The 14,837-nt window shown below is 44.8% G+C and overlaps 1 long non-coding RNA gene across 8 annotated transcripts; it reads right to left on the reverse strand.

The window, feature by feature from the left end:
* Positions 1-782: 782 nt before the first annotated feature.
* LOC119300770 lies at positions 783-6,363 on the reverse strand. Of its 8 annotated transcripts, none has more exons than XR_005146721.1 (8): positions 5,846-6,363; positions 5,444-5,728; positions 5,285-5,346; positions 5,151-5,220; positions 3,538-3,635; positions 2,643-3,394; positions 2,525-2,547; positions 783-2,090 (listed from the first exon to the last, which is right to left on the reverse strand). It is a non-coding gene; the product is annotated as an uncharacterized LOC119300770 (long non-coding RNA). The 8 variants fall into 8 exon arrangements; XR_005146724.1 differs by having other exon boundaries at positions 783-1,208; positions 1,478-1,533; positions 2,012-2,090; positions 3,538-5,346; XR_005146720.1 differs by having other exon boundaries at positions 3,538-5,220.
* Between the last annotated feature and the right edge of the window lie 8,474 nt (positions 6,364-14,837).

A 14,837-nucleotide genomic window follows, 5' to 3' on the forward strand; every position in this document is an offset into this window, starting at 1 on the left:
TTCCCAATGCCACAATTGTCTATTGTGACAACGTCTCCGCGATCTACCTCTCCGGCAACCTTGTTCATCATCGCCGGACGAAGCATATTGAGCTTGACATTCACTTTGTCCGGGAGCACGTTGCACTTGGTCGTGTTCGAGTCTTACATGTACCCACCGATCAGCAGTTCGCCGATGTCATGATGAAGGGACTGCCTACCTCGAATTTTGAGGGTTTTCGGTTCAGTCTTTACATCTCCGGCGACACTTCGACTGCGGGGGGTGTTGAGTACGGTTGTCATTACATGTATATTTGGCGGCTAGGATCTTTACTTCCTAGCTTAGCGATATCTCTCGATCCTTTCCCTATATAGCGGATACGGTTGAGATCTCGCAACCCCTGTACTTATATATGTGCCTAGTGCATGATTAATAAGAACTAGTGGACCCGTTGCGCCAAATGGCGCAGAGGCACGCTAAATCCATGTTCGCGATGATTTTTTTTTGCATGTTTAATTCCTTCTAATAGGAAATAGGGTGGATTTTTATGTACAATGAGACGTATATACACATTTGAATTTGATATCACATTTAAAACAAAATATATGCTTTAGTTAGTTTAGACGTGGGCAATCACGCATCATTATAAATCTAATTCCCTTTGGCCAAAAAAATAAAGTCCCATTCAAAATCGTGTGGCGTTGATAATGTTAAAAAAAGTTTTTAAAAAGTACACAGTAGTGAAAAATATATGCATGCCTTTTTTACATTTAATACCCCCTTTATTCAATGTTATAATATCCATGTTTAATAGTAAATGTGAGTACAACAGAGCCCAATCGAAATGGGACAGTAGAGACAATATCTGGATTAATTTCCACGTTCACAGAGAACAATCCCCTCTACAGGCACCCTCCCTCTGCAGGCACCCAACGGACCGGACGGCTGAAACTGAAACTGTCATGGAAAAACGAAGGAAGCTCCTATAGACCATCATACAGTCATAATTATAATCTCGAACTACAAACCCATATAAGCCCTATAAAAATCTTATGGCATGGAGGGCAGCCTGTTCATAGGCATGGACAAAACCACACCAGGCCAAGCTCCAAAAAAAATACACCCTTAATGGAACTGGATCAGAACCATCCCTTGGAAGCTCCAGTTCCACCCCATCGGGAATGGACCCAATCTGGCTGCATCCTGCATTAAGTTCTTGTTGATACTCCCTATCATTAACACATAACACAAATCATTAAGCGTGTACTTCTTTCATTGGGAAAATTCTTTTTAGCAGAGGAGAAAATGAGCACACGAAGAGCTTGCTACACATTCACCAAGAAATACACGACAAAACTGGCCTTGATACATTATTTTTTTGCATGGAAAATCTCTTGAAATCTGTGAACGAAAGTAGAATACTGACATTTCCATCAATTCAGCTAAAATGCTGCATTCAAAAGAGCTCCATATATCTTATTATGCAAAGGTCAATTACCTTGAGCATAACTCATGTCTCGCTATTGGGATTAACTGCTCCAAATTTCCATGCATCTGATTGTTACAATGATCACATAACATACCAGCAGAAGCAAACAAACAGATTTAACAGCCGTACATTCACAACACATACAATATAGTGGGATGTAGATACTATTTGGAGAAACAACAATAGCAAAGGCAAACTACATCTATGACCATGAGCCATAATAGGGAAACCCATCAGGCAAATATATTAACACATAAATGTAGTTAATCAACTTATTCGTAAAGGCCTCTCCAACAATCTAAGAGACATGTAATGAAGAAAACAGATGATAGAAGACGAACTTCCCTATTATATAAACAGAAAGCAACAAGTCCATGGTATATAAATTTTATGATAAACACAACTCTACTTTTAAATAGAGAAAATAGGCTAGTCGCACTCATGTTAAGTGATCACATGGTATCACTATAGCAGCTCTATGTAGAAAGTGTGTCTTAATTATACAAAGAAGATTCAGATACTATTTAGTAATGGTGAACTCACAGCATGGCCATCTGAAGTCCAGTCAATGATATCCCATTTTAGTTTTGATGTTCCTAGTTGGATCAAGAGGGTCGTGCTTCTGAAAAGAGATATGCAAGTATATGTAGTACCTCACATTAATACATGATTTGGTTACATGCATGTCAACACACACTCTTTTTCACATCAACTCCCAATTTAAACGAAAATAGCCAAAAAAACTCAGTATGAAAACTAACACAATGCAGACCAAGATTTACTTGGTATTAGAACAAATCACACAGATTCAATCTTTGCTCAATGACAACTGAGGAAGAACTCTATAACTATCCTAATTTGCACCGATCATTGCATGATATCAATATTGCTCTTTTACAAAACTAAATTTAGACAACCATGTAAGCTCTGAACATTGTTCTTGATTAAAAGGCCAAAAGGATAAACAAATGGAATAAGTCTCACTGTTAAAACTCAATTTGCACTCAATTTTTTATCTAAACAGCCACAATCAATGTCCGTTGCATTCATGCTTACCTTGAGGGAGAGAGTACACCCCCCTGCAAAATTGGAAAGGGAAAACTAAGGATAAAATAAGAACATGAGTCGGCAGAACCTAAGAAAGAGGAGCTAAAATCGATCCGGTAGAACCTACCACCAGCTCTTGATATGTCAAGTACAGATAAAGCCATAAGAGCGGCAAAGTAAATAAGCTCCATGTACTACCCATTGAATCTAGAATGCACTGTTTGGAAGAGCGTCGGACGGATCCAACCATCTCTGGTCAGAGACGTACCAAGGTCCGACCTGACAACCCCTCTTTTCTTCTTCTCTCGCCTCCTCACATATTAAAAACATTGCGTATTAATTTCTTATTTATTAATGGAAAGCACAAGGAAAGTTCGATGCGAATTCAGTAACTTGAAATAAATAAGCGACAATTAAATGAGACATTCAACCAAGGCAAAAATATAATGTTTTGCATGCCTTCTTTTTACTGACTGTAAAGCCGAGAATACATCCAGAGTCACCGCGGAGGAAGTAAAACAAGACATATTACTGAGGCCCTGTTTGTTTGGGCTTTTGCTTCTGCTTTTGCAGCTTTTCCACTTTGGCCAAAAAGCCATAAAAGCTCCTAAATAGGTGCTTTTGGAGCTTTTTTGGCTTTTGATGAATCAATATAACAATATTCAGCTCCAAAAGCCATAAAAGCTCTAAAAGCACCTAGCTTTTATGGCTTTTTGGCTAAAATAGAAAAGCTGCAAAAGCAGAAGTAAAAGCCCAAACAAACAGGGCCTGAAATGGACTTACATATTACTGAAATGTACCAATGATGGCCGCTATCACCGCCGGCATAGGGATCACCTACCACTCAAAACCCAACCATTCCATGCCATACCTCATCATCTGCAAAACAGTCAAGTAGAAAAATAATTTTGTAAGCAATTAATTCTCTTTGAGGTAGGCATTACAACAACCAGCAGGTTGTGCTGCCACCTCCACAAAGTCGTGAGATGGAAAGGATAGAACAAAAACACTAACTCACGCACTCTCCACATGGAACGCCCAATGCTGGTGTTGCTTCTCTCAGGCAATGGCGAAGGCGGAGGCCGGCTCCTCGACCCAGCTCCGGCTTTCAACAATTTGACTAACACAAAACAGATTTTTAACATCCATAATTTGGACTGGGTAATTTGGAACAACTGATTCCACTTCTATAATTAGACCCTGCTAACAAATGATTTATTGGATAATTTGGACTGCTGTACAAAATTTAAGAGTGGAACTAATTGCTCAGTTTCTAATTTTTTACTTGTCACATCCACTGAATAAGGTGAGCTCATTCTCTGATGCAAATAAAACAATGCTTGGGAAAATGCTTAGAAACAGTAGTAGCAAGTTAAAGATCAAGTTGAACAGAGTAAGGTCTAAATGGCATCTCCCTTTTTCTAAAAGGCAAAAGATCTTAATGGCCTCGTGACTGAATAAGATGTGTAGATGGAGAAAGCATGCGTATGAATCTTCTCAGTACAACTTAACTGGATTCGCTAACTTGAAGTAACAATGAAGAAAGAAGAAAGCATTCATAAAATGCAGATTCTCTCTTCTTTGAACATATTACATGACTCAGCATCTTCTTGTAGGAAAGGAAAAATCAAATAACTAAGGATAAAATAAGAACAAAGCCATGAACAGAGCATCGAGGAATTAGTATAACAATTTCGAAATACAATAATTTCATAATCTTGCAAAATCACAACAAAACTTGAAGTAGTTCTGAACAATTAGAAATACATTACACTGAAGGTTGAGTAAAATCTTTCTTTGATTGAGCAATATATAGCTGCAGATATTTTACAAAATCAATACATAACAAGAATCTAAGCCTCCTTAGACCCCTTTTCCGAGCTAAATATGCAGGCTTTCCATGGAAATTTTTACAATATATTTGTTCTATGAACAAATGCTTCCTTTCATTCCTTTTTTTGAAGCGGGTCTCATGCCCTCAGCAGCCCAGCACCAAACAACCAGCACCCGGTTACAACAATCATGCACGCAGCAGCAAGCTAGCAAAAAACAAACCACAATAGGTGCCCGGACAAACACACATAACTAAGCCAGTAAGCAAACACAGAACAAGAACTCATAGCTAGCAAGCGAGCGCTACCAGCACCAGTTAACATGACGGCCCCAGAAATATAACCAAGCTCGCTGATTCCCCAACGACATAGCATTCACAAATCACAATGTAATACGGCACAACCAGGCGAACTTTGACACGATTACCAAATTACATAGTTCTAGACTTTCAGTAAAGAATGGTCCTAAGAATTGAAGAGATAGATTTGAAAAATATACTTCCGCGTATAAGCAGAATCATGTTTGCCATGCATGTGTATATTTTATCTGGTATAGCAATACATTACTTACACCCAGAGAATTAAAAGCCTAGCTTTAGAGCGTTAAGCTAACCAACCAGAACAGTATGTATGATGCTACCACCAAGCCAGCCACAACAATCATGCACGCAGCAACAATCCATAAAAAAGAACACAATGGGTTCCCGGACACACACATCACTAAGCCTTGCACACACACAACAAGAACTCATAGCAATCAAGCGCGGAGGATAGGAGGACAGCTGGGACCGGAACGAAATTACCTTGTTGGCGAAGGATGTCCAGGTGGAAGCGACTGGAGGCGGCGGCCACGATGGCGAATCCAGGCAGCAGCTGCGCGAAAGGAGACATGCATTCATCAGTTGGCAATGGAAGCATCCATCATATTCATACATACCTGCGTTTCTTTATGAGCACTCCACTTCTCTGTCTCACCCCGTTGACCTCCACCTCGATAACCTGGTTAATGAACAACACATGATCCATGGGGTGATGATAAACCTTGCATGTATCCCCAAAATTGACGGGAGGCGGTGCAGAGTATTAGATCTCTGACCTCTGACCGACCGATGAGCCAATGGAAGAAGGGGACAGTGAGGGCGGTGTTGAACACGTAAGCCCGGCGCCGGAAGGGAGTATCCAGAGGAGCACCTCACTGGTGGACTCCTGCTGCTGCGCGTGCAAGCAGCTCGCAGACCGCCTTCTTCTCCTCCTCGCCGCCCAACTCTTCTTCCTTCTAGCGAACTTCTCCATCTTGCGCGCAAACATCAAATGAACGTGTGCTCCAGCTGCTCATCCATATACTCCGTCTTCTCCCCCATTGGCTCAGGCCTAATTTGTCCTAGCAAAAGAAATCACATGATGAGCAAATGAACGAATTCGCAACAAACATTTCAAATCAAGATTCATCCGTTAACAGGCCCAAAATATATAAATAGAGGAGTTTCTAATTGCCGACCAGAGCGCCTCGGGCTGTACGGGAATCCATGGGTAGAACACCAGCTGTAGGTCTCATCGCCCACCCGCTGAGGCCGCCGTCGGCCGCACGGCCGCAAGAGCCGCTGTCCGCCGCACCACGAGGAAGAGGCGGAGTGCAGCCTCCCGTGAATCGCGCCCGAGACCCAGCCCCGTCGCAGTTCCCGATCCAGGAGCGGATCGAGCCGCCGCCAACCTCCAGGTCGCGCCCATCCTGGCCGGCGCAGGCCGACGCCGGTCGGTGATCCTCTCTCCCGTCAGCCGTCGCACCTCCCTCTCCTTTTTCCTCTCTCTTTCTCCCTTCTCTCCTTCCTTCTCTCTCTCCCTCTCATCTTCTCTCTCTGCTAGGGTTCCTACGAGAGGAGGGGCACAGGCCAACGCTGGCTGGTCACCCTTTCCTGTCCGCCGCCAGACCTCCCTCTCCTCTCCCTCTCTCTTTCTCCCTCCTCCCATCTTCCTCCTCTCTCTCTCCCTCCCATCTTCCTCTCTCTGGTAGGATTCGTGCGGAAGGAGGGGACTGGTTGTGCACAGTGCGTGTGTGACGCCCGGATAATCATGCTATAGTAATTTCACGTTAATGATGGCACGTCACCTCTGTCACTGTAATTAATCTCGGGTTAATTCAAAACCATTTCAAATTTAAATCCTAAGTAAGTCAAACAATTAAAGTTTTCAAAATTCAAAACTAAAATGTTCTTAATGTGACAAATAAATCATGGATATTATTGGTGGGGAAACAACATCTTTATAAGATATTAAAATACACTAAAGTGATTAAAACAAGATCAAAACAATTAGTTATACTCCTAATATATTTTACCAAATACTAAACTATTTTTATTCTGAGGTAAAACTTCTTAGAACAGTGGATTATTTTGACACACTATTTTTGGGGCTATTTTCATATTTTACTAAACCAAAAATAAAGTGCAACTAAAATAAAACAGTAAAGAGATAAAATAATGTAAACAGGCCGAAACCCCTGTCCACTTGGGCTGCGGCCCACCAGAGCCGGCCCATTCCCCCGTCGCCCCTTGTCGCCTCCTTTCCCCGCGCCCTGTTCCTCCGACCGCGCCATGAACAGGATGAACAGGGGCGCGTCCCCGTCGCACCATCTCGCCGTCCCCGCCGAGGGGATAAGATCGCCAGCGCCGCGCCTCCTCGGGTCTCCTTCCCACTCCACATCGCGCTCCCTCTCGGCCTCTCCCTCTCCACTCGTTCCCCACTCACCCGTTAGCCTCCGCCGCTCGCCGCCGTCGATCCCGCGCTCTCCGACGACACCGAGCCCCGGCGAGATGTCGCGGAGCTTCGCCGCCCTCCGCTGCGTCGCCTGAGCCGAGCCATTGGAGACGACAGGCTCGGCATCGCGCGGATCGAGCTCGTCTCCGTCTTCGTCGTCGGTGACCACCGCCGTCTCCGTCATCCCCAGCTGCTACTAAACCCACCAAGGGCCAGCGTGTGTGCCGCTCGGTGAGCTCCACCTCCTTCTGCTCCCCGTTCTTGCTCCGTTTTCGTGCCGTAGCTAGTCGCGCGCAACGCTCGCACCACCATTGCCAAGCTACGGCTCCGGCGTCGAGCTCGCTGTCGCGGTCACCGCACGCGCGGCTCGCGTCCGACAGCATAACCGTGCTCCCTACAACGCCGCGACACCGGTGCTCTCTCCAGCGCATCCTCTTGCTGCTCCTAGCTTCGTCCTCGTCGAGCTCCGATTCCGGCTATCGCCTGATCTCGAAGCACCGTTCAACCCCGGCCACCCCCGTGCCTGCGGCCACCACTAGTCAACGCGCGCTGCCGCGAGCGTTCGAACGCACCCAGCCCTGCAACGAATCGTGCCCCGCAGCCCCGCCTTCGGGCTCGCCCGAGCCATGGCATCTGCCCGCTCGTCGCTGGCGACGCTGCTGTCCTCCTCCGGCCGGCGCTTGGCGGCACCCCCGTTGCCGGCTGCGCATGGCCTCGCCTGCGCTGCTGCTTCGCCTCGCCTCTGCTCACGCCGCGTCACGCCCGACTGCTGCCCACCCGTGCTTGCAGCCGCACCTGCTGCTGCAATTCGTATCTCTGCTGCTGCTGCTACAGTAACTGAATGTTACTGTAGCGCTGGCTAGCTTCTGTTATTTCTACTCTATTAGCCCTTTGAATGGCAACAAAACTGTGGTCAAACAAAGTCTAAATTAGCTGAAATTAATTTGTTTAGGTAGTACACTCAACAAGCTACAAGTTACCCCATTGGACCAAATTTAAATAAGGCATGGATTAAATCCTGTGAAAATCACAAAATCCTATGTTCGTATATTTTAACAATTTCTGGAATTAACAACAAGTGGCACTTTTCAAGCAAAATTTTGATTAAGCAAATGAACACTAGTAGTGATGCAATTAATATTGTCTTGTAGATCACAGGGAAATGGTCATTTTTGATATAAGGTACTAATCCATAGGTTGGGCAGAACCGTAGTTATAGCCTTTAGAAATCAGCTAAGTGGACTTTAAAAACTGAACAATTCTCAGACTTAGCCAAATTTCAGGAATTCCAAATAGCTGTTTAAATCTTTGGAAATTCGTAGAAATTCATCCGTAACTCGGATGGAAAAACTTTGTACATGAAAGTTGCTCAAAACGACGAGACGAATCCAGATACGCAACCCGTTCATCCGCCACGCGTCCCTAGCATAGTGAACCTACAACATTTCATCTCGGTTCATCTGACCGAAAACACGAAACACCGGGAATACTTTCCCGGATGTTTCCCCCCTTCGTCGGTATCACCTACTACCGCGATTGGGCACACCTAGCATCGTTACTTGTCATGTCATGCATCGATATGCATTTGTTTGCATTGTATTCATTGTTTCTTCCCCCTCTTCTCTCCGGTAGACTACGAGACCGACGCTGCTGCTGCCCAGTTCGACTACGGAGTTGACGACCCCTCTCTCTTGCCAGAGCAACCAGGCAAGCCCCCCCTTTGATCACCAGATATCGCCTACTCTTCTCTATACTGCTTGCATTAGAGTAGTGTAGCATGTTACTGCTTTCCGTTAATCCTATTCTGATGCATAGCCTGTCATTGCTGCTACAGTCATTGATACCTTACCCGCAATCCTAAATGCTTAGTATAGGATGCTAGTGTTCCATCAGTGGCCCTACACTCTTGTCCGTCTGCCATGCTATACTACTGGGCTGTGATCACTTCGGGAGGTGATCACGGGCATATACTATATACTTTACACTGTTACATTACCTGTGATACTGTTCGGAGTTGGGGGCTGAAAGGACAGGTGGCTCCACCCCGGTAGAGGTGGGCCTGGGTTCCCGACGGCCCCCGACTGTTACTTGTGGCAGAGCGACAGGGCAGGTTGAGACCACCTAGGAGACAGGTGGGCCTGGTCCTGTTCGGCGTTCGCGGATACTTAACACGCTTAACGAGATCTTGGTATTTGATCTGAGTCTGGCTACGAGCCTATACGCACTAACCATCTACGTGGGAGTAGTTATGGGTATCCCGACATCGTGGTATCAGCCGAAGCACTTCAGACGTCAGTGACGGAGCGGCGCGCGCCGAATTGGACTAGAACGCCACTAGGCTAGGTCTGCTTTCGGCCGCGTACGCAACGTGCAGGTGTGCTATGGGCGATGGGCCCAGACCCCTGTGCGCTTAGGTTTAGACCGGCGTGCTGACCTCTCTGTTGTGCCTAGGTGGGGCTGCGACGTGTTGATCTTCCGAGGCCGGGCATGACCCAGAAAAGTGTGTCCGGCCAAATGGGATCAAGCGTGTTGGGTTATGTGGTGCACCCCTGCAGGGAAGTTAATCTATTCGAATAGCCGTGATCTTCGGTAACAGGACGACTTGGAGTTGTACCTTGACCTTATGACAACTAGAACCGGATACTTAATAAAACACACCCTTCCAAGTGCCAGATACAACCGGTGGTCGCTCTCTCTCAGGGATACGAGGAGAGGATCGCCGGGTAGGATTATGCTATGAGATGCTATTTGGAGATGCTACTTGGGGATGCTACTTGGAGGACTTCAATCTACTCTCTTCTACATGCTGCAAGACGGAGGCTGCCAGAAGCGTAGTCTTCGACAGGATTAGCTATCCCCCTTTTATTCTGGCATTCTGCAGTTCAGTCCACCGATATGGCCCTTTACACATATCCCCATGCATATGTAGTGTAGCTCCTTGCTTGCGAGTACTTTGGATGAGTACTCACGGTTGCTTTTCTCCCACTTTTCCCCCTTTCCCTTCTACCTGGTTGTCGCAACCAGATGCTGGAGCCCTGGAGCCAGACGCCACCGTCGACGACGACTACTACCCGGAGGTGCCTACTACTACGTGCAGCCCGCTGACGACGACCAGGAGTAGTTTAGGAGGATCCCAGGCAGGAGGCCTGCGCCTCTTTCGATCTGTATCCCAGTTTGTGCTAGCCTTCTTAAGGCAAACTTGTTTAACTTATGTCTGTACTCAGATATTGTTGCTTCCGCTGACTCGTCTATGATCGAGCACTTGTATTCGAGCCCTCGAGGCCCCTGGCTTGTATTATGATGCTTGTATGACTTATTTATGTTTTAGAGTTGTGTTGTGATATCTTCCCGTGAGTCCCTGATCTTGATCGTACACATTTGCGTGCATGATTAGTGTACGATTAAATCGGGGGCGTCACAAGTTGGTATCAGAGCCGACTGCCTGTAGGAATCCCCCTTCCACACTCCTTGGCCGAAGTTGAGTCTAGACTTTACAAAACCTTTTACTAACATGGTTGTGCGGCCCATGGGCCCACGTCGCCATTGGGTGGTATTAGGATCTTTTACTCCCCGACCTTTACTCTGGGATTCTGAACGCTCTTCTATTCGGGTTAAACGATTTTTACTAAAATCTAACTTTAGGTTCTCGAAAATATGTTCAACCGGAGAGGCCCTTCAGTCCGGATGATCACCGACTGCACCAGAAGATTTCGGAGATAATCTTTGATATTCTCTCGAGACTTTGTGCCCATCACTTTTGCTATTCCCGACCACCGATAAATCCTTATGGATAACTACTTACACTTGCCATTCTTACGACCATCCCCCATTGATCTTGTTATTACAAGATACCCGAAGTTTTCTCTATTGTTCCGAGAATACTTCGTGCCTACTGCCTAGCAGTTCTTTGCCACCTGAATACCCCTTCAAATAAATCCTCGCACTTGTCGAGTATCCGCTCATCCCTAGTTGTTCATGAGTTTCACAAAAGTCTTCAAAATACTATTCGATCTTCCGAAAATCCTCTGGAGCCTTTGGCTCTTGAAATTCTTGCTTGCTCGCATTATGGTTAATCCCATAAGTCTCGTAGTCTTATTGACATTCCTTGTCATTATCATTTTGGGTCTATTGACTCAATATGTTTGCGAATACACGCAATAATCATTGGTCCTTATAGATTACCTTTCCGGCTGAGCTGCCATTCTTTTAACTGGAATTGGTTCTCGACCAATCCAATTGTTGTTGATTGTACCCCTAAGTCTATTCAGCTTATCCATTCTTGATCAGAGCATTTGCTCCTGATCCCTTGATTTGAAAATCATAATTACTTTGCTAATTAAGCGTTGAACTATTCAGCTGTTCTATAAACCGATGCATTTGCAATCTTTCTTCCTCTGATTGGGTATCGATACTCATATCAGCCCCATTGTGGATCGCCATATCCACTGTTGGATTATTATCCGACAGTGTCCTTCGTAATTAATCACTTTGTGAGTTCCTTCTCCGATACATAATGCCTTTGGTAAATTGTATCCTTTCCTTTTGTCAACCATGCTCTGCTCTCAAGCTGGTAATATTTACTCTTGAAGCTTATGGAATATGTTCGTAAGAAGCCCCGATGGGATTGAACCAACACCTTCCCTCATCGGTGTGATCCCGAAAGATTTCACGAGTCATACTTATCTGGTATTGCACCAGGTAAAACTTTCAACAACTAATGTCATCTTCGAAATACGAGAGGTGAATGGAAGATTATGCATTGAGGAAGTGGGAGTCGACCTTGAACTTTGTGTTCATGCCCATGGACGCGATGTATATCCTATCATGAAAGCTTCTTGTAATAATAACTATTTCCTTGATGACTAACATATGGTATCTGTGAATTGATCCCTTGCAACCGTGGTTCCAACCATGATTGTTCTTCTTTGATTCCATTTCTCGGACAAGTTAAAACAATTGTCTCCTATGGATCAATACACCAGTCCAACCCTTACTTTGATCTTGGGTCGAGTATTACCCCCCTGGTATCTCGAGATTATCATGGAACTGCATAACCTCTTATGAGTTCTTCATCAAGTACTACCTTCCCACTGATTCCAATTTTTCACGGGCTCTGAGTTATTAAACACTCAAAGACACCGATAACTGAACCGAGTCCGCTCTACGGTTCAACAACTCTTCAGTAAGCTTCTATAAGTACGAGTTTGTACCCGATCACGCCATTCCTAGCCTGTTTGGCTATATCTTTGTCGTGACGATTCCAACTGTGCTACCGGGTCCTTATTCTCGGAGCACCAATTTGCGACGATAGCTAAGCATACGTCGATTTTCCTCGTCATACCCTTTCACCTTAAACAACAAGCTTGAGTTCGAGTTTGTGTCGTAACTGTGGTTCCAATAACCCTTCGCTTCATCATTTCTTTGACTTGATGTCATCGCCAATCGATTACATCTTCATGAAATCTCTCGACAAATGTATCGTGATCATCATCATCATTCCGAGCTCTTCCAGGATATGAATTGAGTTCATGATGAGAAATAGCATCCTTTGCCCTCGATGATTTGGGTTATCATCCACAACATTATTGCATTCCCTCCAACACAAAACTTGTTCTTGTTTTGTGTTGTACCTTGAGTTCCATGCTATCCAACTTATGTTATGATCTACCACGGAGTATTACCATCCTTTATGTCAAGAATGTTCTGAGATTTGTTCCACCTATTGAGAATTCTTGACATAGAAATACTTCTCACCATCACCATTCTTTTTTTGGTCCCCGTGTTAATTCCAACAAGTGAATGGTGTTGTTTGGATTCTTTCCTTCTAGCAACCCTATTTTTTTTTTTTTGAAGTTAATGGTCGGAAGTTCATTCTTAGTCTATTGACTATTGAATCACCATTCTGACATTGGTCGTGCAACCCAACCCATATTTCGGGCGCACCTTTCAACCAATGTTTAATTGTGTATGTTTTCCTCGAGCATATTTCCTTATATCATTTGATCTGACCAATGTTATTTCCTTGTTCACTTAATTGTGGACATCCATCTTTTGGGAATCTCGGTGAATTGTCGTTGAGTTCACCAGACACCTCCTTGTCCTCTCCTTGGGTTAATGATGGACTCCTGATAACGGAAATCACTACATAGTTCATTTCCTCGAGAATCTTACAATGTCATCTCGTCAACTTGCGTTACACCTTTTCTTCTCAGGTATCCTAAGTCTGAGGTATCCTGACACCAATCGGATCTGAATCTCGGTCAGATATGATGGTTGGGACATATCTCCAAGAGTTGTAGCATTGATCTCTACGTGACCCGGTAACATGATGTCATGCCTAGCACCCCCCCCCCCCCGGCTGGAGGACCTATCATTATAATTTCTTTTGCAAGATAACCATTCTTCCTGGAGGAAATTGTAAGACTTATCCTACAAGTTGTTCCTAATGGATCCTTCCGATATCCAAAGTCTGGCCCTTGATTGAAACACCATGTCAATGCTATCTCGAAGCATGTCTGTGGTACTACGATTTTCAATAAGAACATTTGAAGCCCAATGCTAAATGTTTCTTGCTCAATTATCCAAACACCGATGTATGGGTAATGTCATGAAAATTCTCTCCCCTACCTAAAGAGTTTTCTACATTATATCCTGTCATGGATATCATGCTCTGCTTATCCTTGGGAAGGATATACCCCTGAAATATGTGTTTAAACACATTTTCCTTTCCATTGTTCTGTTTAACCTGATGATCACATTTTCCTTTCCATTGGTTTGTTTGACCTTTCTTGTGATCTATATAACCTAAGCAGTAATAATTTACTTCTTATGTAAACACCTCGGTGCACAACTCTGCCAGTGAGACCCTGTTACTTTTGTTGATGACATTTCGGTAACCACCGATGGACGAGAACTTTGCCTAATGGTACGCCTCGTTCAACGAGCAGGAAAACGGTTCTCTTCGTCCCTCGCCCATGGTATCGACATTGTTGCCAACATAACTGATAGGCTAACCTCTGACATGTCTTGCTATCATGACCGTGCAAGATGTCACCGCCCTTCCTACTTTTAACCCACATGGTGGGCCCATAACCCACAGTTCCACAGGATCGAAACCTGACTCTCTTGTACACCCCCGGTTTCCAAAGTTATTCCCCACGCTTGACTTCGTATGTAATTCACGGGTCACCTTCCTAATGCTCTATCCTGGTATCAGACGCAATACTTACTCTCGTTGCTTTGAACCCCTTTCTCGCTCTGGTTCAGACTTTGAGCAGCTATCTATCCGCTTGGAACCTCTTATTGAACCTTCGTACCTTACTCTCGACATATTTTATTGGTTCAATTCGAGAGGTAATTTATGCTCATTCATGGGTTAACCCCAGAATGTTTCCCTCATAAGCATTCTGTTGTAGCCGAGCTGCCCCTTACCTATTCGTAAGTACGTTGGAGTTCCCGAAGAAAAGGACGACTTCGCCGTGACGACCTGAAGCAGAGAAATAAAGACGTCAATGTAATGTATCGACCTCTTTGAGAAGAGCAACAAAGTCCGAGAAGACTCATTAGAATTTCGAAACCAAATCCGTTCCCCCTTACTCCCCCTCTTAAATCTCGGGACGAGATTTCTTGTAGTGGAGGAGAATTGTGACGCCCGGATAATCATGCTATAGTAATTTCACGTTAATGATGGCACGTCACCTCTGTCACTGTAATTAATCTCGGGTTAATTCAAAACC

The sequence above is a fragment of the Triticum dicoccoides genome, chromosome 5A, assembly GCF_002162155.2.
Source record: "Triticum dicoccoides isolate Atlit2015 ecotype Zavitan chromosome 5A, WEW_v2.0, whole genome shotgun sequence".
NCBI lineage: Eukaryota > Viridiplantae > Streptophyta > Magnoliopsida > Poales > Poaceae > Triticum > Triticum dicoccoides.